This window comes from Dipteris shenzhenensis, chromosome 31 (assembly GCF_047967505.1).
Source record: "Dipteris shenzhenensis isolate YYH24624 ecotype China chromosome 31, Dip_SZ_1.0, whole genome shotgun sequence".
NCBI lineage: Eukaryota > Viridiplantae > Streptophyta > Polypodiopsida > Gleicheniales > Dipteridaceae > Dipteris > Dipteris shenzhenensis.
Genome location: NC_141626.1, coordinates 36198484 through 36211216, shown reverse-complemented (window position 1 = coordinate 36211216; position 12733 = coordinate 36198484).

The following is a 12733-nucleotide window of genomic DNA, read 5'->3' as shown; positions in this document are numbered from 1 at the left end:
TAAGCTTTTAAAAAATGTAGATGCAAGTTTGAATGACCAAGGGAAGAAGAAAATTAGGAAGGTATTGATATACAAGGAGGTTGATGTGTCCACTGTACTGAAAACATGGACGAAGCATCTTGGGCAATTTATCCCACATAAGTTTGTGTGAGATGGCAAAAGCTGAGCAATTCAAGAAGTGCTTGAGAAATCTCCATGATGATGTTGTTGTCTTAGTGGTGTTGATTTCACAGAAAGCTATAGTGTTAAGGAGAAAAATGAGATACAATTAATGCATTGGCATTCAAACCAAGTCACCATACTTGTCCACGTAACATATTGCACATTGAGATCAAGGGGAGAATAAGATTAATAAAGAGACCCACTTCTATATCTCTAATGACAAGGACCATGATAAAATTTTTGTAGAATAGTACTTTTTGTTGCAGCATCATTGGTTAAGGGATCGGGTTGATCTCACAAAGGCACGGGGTCTAGTCAGATGGTGTTGCATCTCAGTTCAAGGTTGCAAGGCCCTTCTACTTTGTTTCTCAATACTACGGCCTTACATGCCTACAAATCACTTGGCATTTTTTTGGCTTATGTCATGGGAAAGGGGATCATGATGGTGCAAGTGCAGTGGTGAAGAGGTGTTTGACACATGAGCAACTATAGTCAGATGCAAACAAACTACAATGTGTTTTCGATGTAATGAGATTCCTAAGGTTGAGGTTGAGGTTGAGTCATGACTCATCAATAGATAGAGACATGTTCATGATATTTTGGGAAGTTGGGCAAGGGGATGTGGATAGGTCTAATCAATGGGGATGCCAGCAAGTCCATGGGTCATGCTCGATGCATTGTGTTTGTGGCTTTTCAAAGGATGATCCTACTAAATTGTGAACAAGATAGCTATCATGTTATTTTTTTGCATGTATGCAAGAACATTGGACACATTATAGAATAAAACTCACGTCGGTAAGTGGGCACATGTGAGTCATGCTCCTTCCATTTGTATTGATGATGACAAGTTCAACATCAATTTGGACCTAATCTATGAAGGTGAACATGATGCTCTAAGTGATGTCTTTAGTATAGGGATAATTTTGTTGTCAATGATATGGTAGGTAATAGCAAGGGTGTGAACTTTACATTGTCAAATGTGTAGGTGAGAAGGAGAAAATAAAACGTGTACTATGGGATGGTTGGCATATGATGTAGGGTCAATTATGGCATCTGGATGGTACTGCAAAAGGCAAAATGACCACCATGACCCCTTGCTTGAGGACCATCTAAAGGTATTATTGTACTCGCACCTTGTTGAAGCCCTCAAATTCCCCATGGAGGTAATTGAAGGAGAAATATTTACCTATCGTTTGAGGTCCATGACGCGAGTGCCCACTGAGGTAGTTGAAGCCCCTACAGAAGAGCCAAACCTCCTTAAAATACTGGTTAATAAACTAGGCCAGTACTTTGAAAGCGATGACATGAATGATGTACTTCCAATTACCTACCAAAACAAGAGCGCCACAACAATCTTGGAGGAATGGGTGGTTAGCATTGTCACCAAACAGTGCTGGATTAATTGGGGATGGCCTAGGATTGAAAGTACCAATCTAGTGGTCAAGTAAGCAAATGGTGCAATAGCCCAACATGTGGGAGTCCTAAGGGACATCAAGATCAAAACCTTTTGCCTCACCTAACGTGTTAGGTTTGTTGTTATGGATTTCCATGCCCAACCATATGGTTATGACGTGATTCTAGGAAGACCCTTTATGTGCACAATAGGACTAGTCCATGATTAGTCCTCCACTAGGACCTATATGTGCAAGGATGAGAAAATTATGAGGGTCAGACCTGCATGGTTCAAGACCATTTATGTGTGCATCAACACTAGTCAATGATTGGTCCTCCAATAGGATCTATATGTGCACGGATGAGAAAATTATGAGGGATGATCTTTATACCTAGAAGGTTCACCCTATGACCTATAATCTATTCATGGTGGCTGAGCTCAACACCACAGCTTTGGAATGGTTAGGAGGTATCTATGCTTAAGGATTTGGACTTGGCCTTATGTCCTTTTACTAGTCTTTTAAGGACAATTGTTCCACTATAACATATCTTTGGAATGGTTAAGAGGTATCTATTCTTAAGGATATGGTTTTTATCCCATGTGCTTTACTAGTCTTTTATGGACCATAAGAAGGAGACCATGATGCCCTTTTCAAAAATATAATGTTGGTCACTAATTCTTTCATACTTATGATTGGGATTGTCATATTAAAAGGATTAAGAAACTTCAATGATTGCGATTATTGGGACGTTCCTTTAAGAGGTTTTATCATCTAAATTTGTTGTGATTATAGTTTGTTGTGAGAATGCCAATAGAATAGATGGGTACAAATCTTACATGGTGATTATTTCTATGATGGATGCTTTGAGAACACCTTAGTCTTAGGGATATGATTTGTGTAATTAGGATATTATTGAGAGTTAAATGCAGGAGGAAACTTGGATGAATTGTAGTTATGAGGTCACTGATATTCTCTAAATTTTCACCCTTGATATGGAACTCCTTAGCCTTAACTATTTTTTATTAAAGAAAGGTCAAGAGGTAGGGATTCCCCTTGAAATAGATGTACTAGAACTCTCTATTTTTGGGCATTCCTTGCACATTGTCCTTTATTTCCTACTACATTTGGGAGTTCCCCACTCTTTTCCCTTTGGAATGCCAAATTTTTTAAGAATTGAAATTACCACAGTTTAATTATTGCTAACTTAGATTGAGTGATACGGATAACAATTGTGTGCTAGCATTGCATTCTACCTTCCACAACTTAGATGAAACACTATTTCTTCTTCTTGTGATGGTGCCAAGTGAGTTGCTACACTTCTCCATTGGATTTTCAAAGTAGAACCTTTGGTATGGCATTGTGGATCGAGCAAATGATGTTGGAAACTTTAAACATTACACTTGGATAACTTCTGATGAAGGGCCTAGTACTCTTAACCCTTGTTGTGCATATTCATATAGATGTATTGGATTGAAATGAGAATAGTAAATTAGACTAGCATGAAATCTCTCAACTTTTGGTGAAACACATTTATAAGAAATGGATGCCATTTTCTTTGATCTGGAATCCAAATAAATCTTATGCTTACTTGTATTATTTCCTTGCATACCTCCATAATTATATGAATATGGATACAATATACAACTGAATCATTATGGCTTGCATTCATACTCTTATGAAAGCCCAACAATAGCTCCATCCATGGCATACTAGGCCATAATGATGGATGGCAGGGGCTTCCTGGCAATGGGGGGGTACTCTTATACTATTCTCTATACTTTTACTTTGATTTTTTGTATGGATCAAGCCTACCAGTGTAGGATTGGTTCTCTTTTTACCAAATTCCCCACATGGAAAAGTGAATAGGAAATGCCTTTTTTATCAATATCCATTTAGCAAAAGATCCACCCTTACATGTTTTGGTTTTGGGTGCTGGATACCATTTTATATTTAAACTATGCTATGCTTGAATGTCTTTGTACTCCCATAGGCATGAGATTTTTATGTATCGATTTAAAGAAAATTGGAAGCCGAATGGCATGGTGAAAATATGGACATGTGAAACTCTTACACTACTATTACTAGGGCTTCATTGGCCTATAAAAAAGGCTCAACACTAAGAAAGTTCCAATTAGTACTTCATGTACATAAAATGAGCAAGCCGACTAACTTGGAGGAAATTTTGGACTCATTAGAGCTTTACACCCTTGTTCTTATTTTATTGGCAGGGGTTTGTTGATCCATTACACCTTATACATCCTTTGTTAGTATTAAGGCATAAACACACAGGTTTATCCTTACATGATGATGCCAAGGGGTGTGTGCATGTGGCACAAAGGGGTACATGTCTCTTCCTATCTACATGGTTACTCATGTAATGCAATCAATTGGTTATCCCTTCTTGTCTCATATCTTCTTGCTACATTGAGAGTTGCTTGTGCTTTTATCACCATGTAGGGGCCAAAGGCCCCTACACATTGGTGATCATGGTGCTAAGATGCACCTATTGACTTTGGACGACTTAAAAGGGAAAAGTGGGAGATAGCATCTATGCTACTATTGATGGCCAAGAAGGTTCAAGGGAGGCCTGGGGCGACTGCAAAGATTCAAATGTGATCTCGAAGGCTTGTTTGACAATCTACTACAAACCAACAATGGTGATCTTGGGCATGATAAATGGAAGAACTTGTCTCTTGTGCAATAGTGCACCTCCCCCATTCAATCCGTGGTGGCCATTCTTTGCTTCCAAATGCAATCCTTTATGCCTCAAGGCAAGAAAGACTACAAAAATGCTAGTGGTGGACCACCGCATCAAATGTAAGAGGCAATTCCAAATTTTGGGTGTTGCTCCAAAGAGATTGAGGCTACGTTTGTGGCCATGCTAGCTGCCACCTGAAGGGATGGTTGCCAAGCCATGATGTGAGGTCTAGAATTTTCGTGTAGATGCAATGATTTGTGGGATGATGCAAGCTTTTTGTGGTGCTGGTTGTAGTTGCAAATGACCTGCAATTGCCTTGGTGCGATGATGCGATGATTTGTAGATTGTGTCTACAAACACAAAACGTGGGGGTGCAGACAGAATGTTGCATGCAACGATGGAGATCACATTACGATTGACACATAGCTTTGTACCTACAAACCAATGGATCAAAAAGTCAGTGAAGAATCCAGATGTGAGACTATGTCCTAATGTGGAGAGGGCATGAAGCAATTGGTTGTGGACTTGCTACTATGTTGCAGAGATGTAGTGCATTCTACTATCATTGCAAAAGTCAATCTGATGAGAATTGATGCAGTGTTGTTGCAATCAATGATTTTTCCATGATGTCACCATTGCATAGCTAGATTGGCAGTCAACATGGCAAATGATGGGATCAAACATGTGCAATGAAGCACGATCATATTGGGCGATGTTCACAACAATGAGAAACACTCGTTGGTGGTGATGAGGTGGATGGGAGCAGTGCATGAGTTTTTGCAGTGATGCGGATTAGCAACAAGGGTGTGAACCTAATAAAAGCCAATGGGACCAACCAAGGAGATGCATATTGTGGAGCTCAACGAATCTCTTGTGCATGCATCATGATTCGACGAGTCTAGATTCTACTCTTTTGGTGAATTCTAGCAACTCATCATTATGAGCAAGATTTCTTGTGCCTTATTTATACTAGCACTTGCAATTTATAATTACACCTAATGATTCTTGCAGTTATCCAACAAAGAGTTTATGTGTTTGAAAATGAGGCAGATGCGGTCATAGGGACATACCAACAAGGAAGTTGGATGTATAGCGCCATTATTGGCACACATTTTTTTGCAACGGGAGGCAGGAATTACATTAACATAAGGAGATTCTTTAAGGGTGTAGCACTCCATGCCTACTATCCTTGTAGTTCTTTCCTTTATGCACTCACAAGGTTCTTTACCTTGACTATGCCCGAAATGATTGTAGTCCTTGCACCTCTCTTTGGCATCTGACTTCTACTCATAGATACTTGCGCATTGGCATGAAGGTGTGTGTGTGTCTCTCCCTATATACATGGCTACTCATGCAATGCAATCAATAGGTTATTCCTTCTTGTCTCGTATCTTCTTGTTGCATTGAGAGTCGCTTGAGCTAAGGCCCCTATAGTTAGGACCTCAAGGGCCAATAACCTTGGCACAACTTTGATGAGGATCCATTTTATACTAGACTACTATAGGGTAGTAGTCCCCACCAATACCCATGGGGAGACTGTTTCCCTCCTTTTGTGTTGGTGTGGATAGGCCTACTACTACGAGTTGTATTGGTGGGCTACACACACACACACACACACACATTCGTGCACGCACATACACACACACACACACACACTTGTGCATGCACACGCATGCGCGCGCGCGCACACACACACACACACACACACACACACATCCCCTTGGGTACCCTTGTAATATTTGGAGTTTATCAACAATTTGATCAACCTAGCAAATATAATTCACATTCCGTGATTTATATAGACCTTTGATATTATGGCAATTTAACTGGACTATGACTTTTATTGATTGGCCTATCCTTTGACAATTCAATTAGTTATTCTATTGAATTATACGATGGTAGATTCCCTTGCAAGGAACCTTGGGTCAGTTGTGAGGAACCTTGAGTTAATTGTGGACTTTGAGTTTTGACACTAAGGGTTTGGAAATTTCCCTATATGATGAAAAAAGATATCCATTGTTATAATCTTAATACCCTACAAATGGCAAGTCAATATCCTCTTTGTCTCTGTTGGGTCACACACTACTTCAACAGATCGCAGGTAGAATAAAGCACTTGCTAGAGTTTTGTAGCCTTTCCTCTATGTTGAATTGTGCTTGAGGGGTTGTCAGTTTGGCGAGCTTTGAGCTTTGAGCTTTTGAGCTCTTGTCATCAAAGGGGACACATTTATGTGATCGAACTAATTCCACAAGCCCACAAAGTATCATAGTTTTTTCACAAAATCATACTTTCTAGCTATCTCACTAATATAAAAGTAGAGACATACTTTCACACAATAGGCACCCACGATGAGTTTTATTTGGCCATTAGTAGTAGTAGCATCATGATCATGGGAAAAAGTAACCTAATTATAACCTAAGATTCCTACTAAAGGGAGAAGGGCAGGCTGATTGGACGGAGAAGGGGAGGGTAAGGGGACTGTGTACCTATGCATAGATCCTCTCACCAAGCATAGCTAAGTAGTAATTCCCTCCTGTATAGTAGGCAGAGTGGCAAATAGAGGAAGTGGTATTGAGTTGGAGGCAGTGGAATAAGGGAACTATAGAAATATGATGCAGCGAAGAGATCATTTGACAACAACAATAGTACAATAACCAAGAATAGACACAATGGAGTAGAATAAAAATTTTGTATCAGATACAACTGATGGTGCTGTCCACCCGTGCGCTCTCTAGTAGAGCTTTGATGGTGATCTAGACAGTGGAGAAGGATAGGAGGTAGGGTTATAGGCATTCAATGTTGAGGCATGAGAAGTGGCCTCCTTATATAGCCCTTCATAATAGACCAATTCCACCACATTGGTGGGTTGGTGGTGGCACATGCATAGTGTGTGACTAAGTGTGAGGATGGTGGCACGTGTTTGCTTGAATTTCACCACTGATCAAAGACCATTGATCATCGACCATCGATCATGCGCACGAGGGTAAATTCACACACAAATGATCATGCACATGCAACGGAGGGCATACCGTCATTTGGGCTAGGGCCTATCGGTAGGTCTCAGACCCGTAGTTGGGGGCATTGCCCCCACACCCCCGTTGGGGGTGCTGCCCCCGAACCCCTACTGCGGGCATTGCCCCTAGACCCCCAATATCAAGGGTGTCGCCCCCGAACCCTCGAGGAGTTCTACCATCTTAAACGATCACCATGAGACCTCATTTAGTGTCAAAACTAGGATCCTACCAATGTCCCCAGTGCTCACACCATGGCTTCTCCTCATAATGGGGGCCTTACAAAAGGGCACTATGGAACACTAGTGGTTACATATGAAAGGTGGGCATTGCACATATACTAATAGGATCAGCATTGAGCAAGAGGAGAGAGAGCAAATGGAGGGGGCTGTGAGCAAGTGGGATCAGCATTGAGGGAGAGGAGAGAGAGAAAATGGAGGGGGCTATGAGCAAGAGGGATTGAGTTGAGGGGGAGTCGAGGGAGAGGAGAGGGGGCGGAAGACGAGGAAGAGTGGAGGAAGGGGGGGGCCTAAGTCGATGGAGAGGAGATAGAGCTGCGTGATAGAACCATAATGCACAGAAGTAGTAGTATTCTTGTGCATCCATTACATGTCCATGATATAAAAACACATCTAGCATGAAATAGAAATGTGTAGTCACATGTGCCATAGTAACTCCATGTGATTTTTTAGTAGCCTCATCACCAATGAAGGAACAACAAGGTTTTTTGCCACTTTTCACTTCCACGATTCGGATTTATGAAATCTCTTTTGCAATAGACTCTACATAGAAATCTTATTTTGGAGTCTTCAATATAAAAATGTGCCTACAAGGGTCATTGATTACGATTACATAATACATCAAGAATTTTCATAAACTTTGATAACTCAAAAGAATGATTGTGTGATAATATCTTTCATGATAATTTGTAGTAGATTTCTCATACCACCTATTGATGGGCATTGTTGAACCTTCTCAAACAATCTTTTTTTAAATTTCTACTAAATTCTCACAAGTGGGTACACTTCCTAATGGATGATCATGCATCCCCAAGTGTATAACACATCATGTAAAGAGCTTGCCTTTGATCTTTGGAATGCAATAGTAAATGGTCGCAAAGCAAGTGTCGATCTTTGATGCATATGAACACACAACACTCCTCTCTTCTATAGTTGTTTCCCACGCAAGGCTCTAACCCATTGCGCTTCATTTCTCTCACCCAAATGAACAAAATAAGGACACTCTTTGTTCACACATTGGAAATGTCCAACGCAAGATGATGTTCTAACAACTCTAGGAAATTGGTATGTGTCGTCACATAGATAATGGGAATCTCTAGATGGTTGCATCCCTTCCATCATGTTATTTCCACTATCAATAGGAGGCAATTCAATGATAACATCACCATCATATGATTGTGGCAAGGTATCCACCACTACACACCTCCGGACCTTTGCAAAACATTCACTTAAAGCTTTCAAAAGTTCCAAAACTGAGTGTGATGCACATGTTCTCTGATTCATCTCTATCTTCATACCCTATCGAGAAAAAGTAGATGGTTCACATTCCCTATCTGAGTCAAGCGAAATGATTGTTCTTGCATGTCCTTTGCTTCCCTTGTTGGATGCCAGTGGCTCTAACATGCTTTCCAATCACACAACCAAGTGCAGGACCACTTGAAGTTTCACACTTATCCAAAACAATACTTACATGTTCATCTCCTTTCTTCTCAACAAAGTCTTCCAATGAAAGAGAGCCCTTCTTGAAACCAAGTCCCTCACAAAAAACCTTCTCATCCACTAACAAAAGACCACCTTGAAGTCTAATGACCATCTCCTTTCCCCACTGGTAGCTTTGATAATAATGTCAGTTGTTGCCAGAATAGGGGAACCATCTTTCGCAGCCATGTTAAGAGTCTAGACCTTTAGCATGCAATCCCTGGCTCTTAGAGAGGCTAGAAAAATAATGAGTTGGTGTGCACAATAGCAAATCTTACTCTAACAAGTCTTCTGTGAACCCTTGGATTCTCCACCCATTTTTTGTAATCACAACACAACCACCACCTTCTTAATCAACGCCCTCTCAATCTTCTCCAAGATATCCCTATGACATGAAGTTGGGGGTAATAAACTTCACGTACCTCTTCACTTCCTACTGCTTTCGAACTGAGTGATAAAGATAGTTATCACTAGGAAAGGGACATTAAAAAGAAGCTTTTATACTAAGAGACCACACCATACTTTCCTCCCTTAGATGAGAATGAAGATGGTAACATCCCAAGTGATGTTGTACTCAAGCATAGGGAGAAGGAAAGGATTAGTGGAGGCCATAATCTCAGCAAGCTAGTCTGTGCCAAAGAGAAGAGCGATACGTTGTTGAAAGAAGATATTGCAGCTCAACATGACATGAAATGATATATATCAAGGAGTTTAAGGGGGCTGATTGGGTCGGATGGGTAGGTTCCGAGGAAACATTGCACCTCCTTCATACACCTTTACACTTAGCTCAAAACACTCTCCAAACTATCATAAGACACAGAGACCCATAACTTTCAATAGAGACATGATATAAAATACTCAATCACATATTGAGATGCATCTTGAAATGGGCTTCTCTCTGATATAAGTTTCATAAAAAACAGAGAAGTGGTCAGAAAGGTATGGGCAATTTACTAGATGGGGGTAAAAACTATCTGAAAAAGAAATAGTCACACGTAGAGAGTCATAGATTTTTGGTTTGACATCTAATACAATAACTGAAGAAAGGATGATGCTCCTTCAAGAGAGCTTCGTGCTGATATAAGTTTCGTCCAAATTGGACCACTGAGTAAAAAGTTACGAGCAAAATACTAACAGGGGATCAAACTGTCATGAAAAATACCTACTCCTTCTACTGGTGCCGACTTGGGAGAATACTACCTCCATGCTTAGACTTCATCAACGATCCAAGTCCCATAGAGGTTTCCTAGGAGGGGAGGAAGAGACTCCTTTGTGGCTTGGGAAATAGGTAAACCATTTATGCGCAATGAGCGGCCAAATAGACAACACTTCTGAGCACTTTGGAAGAGAAAGCAATGGAAAAAGGGAAGAGACACTCAAGAGAAAGAACCTAAAGTGACCTTCATTACCAAAACAATACCAATGCCAAATAAAATATATCAAATTTTGGCATCACAGCACCTATTAGTTATGATGGTTGGTATTCATTTTTTGCATCATGCCAGCCATCACCCTTAAATTCCCCTCTCCATCCACTTTGCTACCAACACTTCCCTCCTCGTTGTGTTATCTCTACCACATGCATGGAAAATATGTTTAAATAGTTTGTCAAGTATTTACATCACACCGTCACCCATTTAACATCATGCTATCACCTTTTTTTGAAGTAGTTGTCAAGTAGGCCAAGCTTCAACATCACGCCATCACAAATTTGATTTTCAATTTGCTACTCACAGCTACCAAGTTGCTTCACTATTGCTACCAGCCTTGCCTTGCTTGGGGAATTGAAAGTGTGGAGACATTAACTCCAAACAGTGTAACATCTAATTCGAGAACTATAACCTCAAAAAGAGAACTCTAGGAGAATATTTGAAAGATTCCCTCTTTTTCATGTGAATTTTACATTTATTTGAAAAATATGGCCTTTTTGCGCCATCATACCCACTGGCAAGTCCTCGATGCTACCACTCCACATTTCTTGAACCCTTTCCCTAGCTTTTTTGGACTTTCTTGCTCTAAGGTACATTTCTCTCTCCTCCCCAAGATAGTTCTTCTTTGAAGGTGCATGTAAATGTGCACTTGAAGAAGCATTCATATGCGCATTTACAAAATCTTGTTTAATGCATTGTGGCCAACTAAAATCTGACACATCTTGGGGGTCATATAGTAGGTGATTGATAAGTATTTGGGATGCAAATAATGGATTCCACCATGTCCACACCACATCTTCAAAATACGTCTTAGCATGCTGGATTGTTTTGTCTAATCTCATTGACTGAACTTATAGGGTGTACATCTCTCCCCTCCTTCATGGCTCGTTGCAAGTCCCTCACTGATTGTAAAGGTTGTAAGGGTGCCACATACAACTCACGCTCTGGAACACACTTCAAGAACTTCAATCCTTTGACTGAAACCCAAGTCAATGATGTGGAACAGAACTTCCCCTACAACAACGTCGTGCCTTCTTGATCTTTCTTCATTAGAAATTGGTGTTGAAAGCTTAACTCATTAAGCTTCTCAATACATCGATCAATTCGCTCGTTGTCACCAAACACAAAGCGTATGAAATCTGTTGTTTTTTCCATGTTTGCAATTATCGGTTTTGGCACATATGCATCCTATAAAATGTGGATCATTGCATCCCCATCCCATGCATCTTTCCTTCTCAGCTTTACTGAGAACTGGCTAAACATCTGATCAATATGGTCATGTGTGTGACCCACCATAAGGAATCCTAATTTCACTTTCAGAAATATGCCTTTCTCCACAAGCATACAAAGATATGCCAACACAACTTGATTCTTGTTCTCTCTTGATGTGTTATCAAGTTAGACATACAACACTTTTGGAAGAGGTTGTGTAAGATTCCTCAATGCATCATTAAGAACGAAAACTATGAGATTAGGATCATTTCTTACATTTGGTGTCGTCAGATAAAGCTTGGGGATTAATTCACCATGGTAGATCATGCATCTAACCACGTGAGATGTGATGAAGTTCTCCTCTTTCAAAATCCTTGGGCACTCGTTTGAAGTGTGGAAGATTGGCCTTCTTTTGATCCATCTCATCAATGATGATGGTTATGTACTTATCAGGCTGTTGGTAGCTCTTCTTGCAATGCTTCGCTAACTTCTTCCTTTCTAGAGCTTGCATTGCTCGATGCATTTGCAACTCTACGATTGCTTCTTTTGCAAATATAGAAAATGATTAGATGTTGCAAGCAAACAATTTTTGTCAAAACGAAGCAAAATTTCACTGCATCATTACACACACCTCTCTCTTGTCCTTGACTTCTATTATGCATGGCCTTCAAGTCTGTGCATGTGGCACACACACCAAAGCAACAAAGCTTTGATATGTTCATGTTGTTGAATTCATTCTTCCAAATCCTACAAAAATGCTGGTATGTCACGTACTCGTCACCTGCAGTAACCATGGCATCCTTATACATGGAATGGATCTCACGCTTGGAGAAATTATCCAATAAGTGCAACTGGTTACTATTTGGAAGAGCCTCGGCATGTTTTTGCACAAAGTCTTGCAACCATAAGCATACCATATTTCCATGTGGTCCAGGCACTCTCATTTGTCCTGCTGTACAGATGTGGGGGGTCTTTATAGAGGCGGGCCTGTAATCTTTTTAGCCTTTTGTTGCCAAGACAATGTGCAAGTCTATATGCTTTGCAACAAACAATCCTTGAACCGAATGAATACTCAAACACAATTTTGTTCATATTGTTTTCCCTAGGT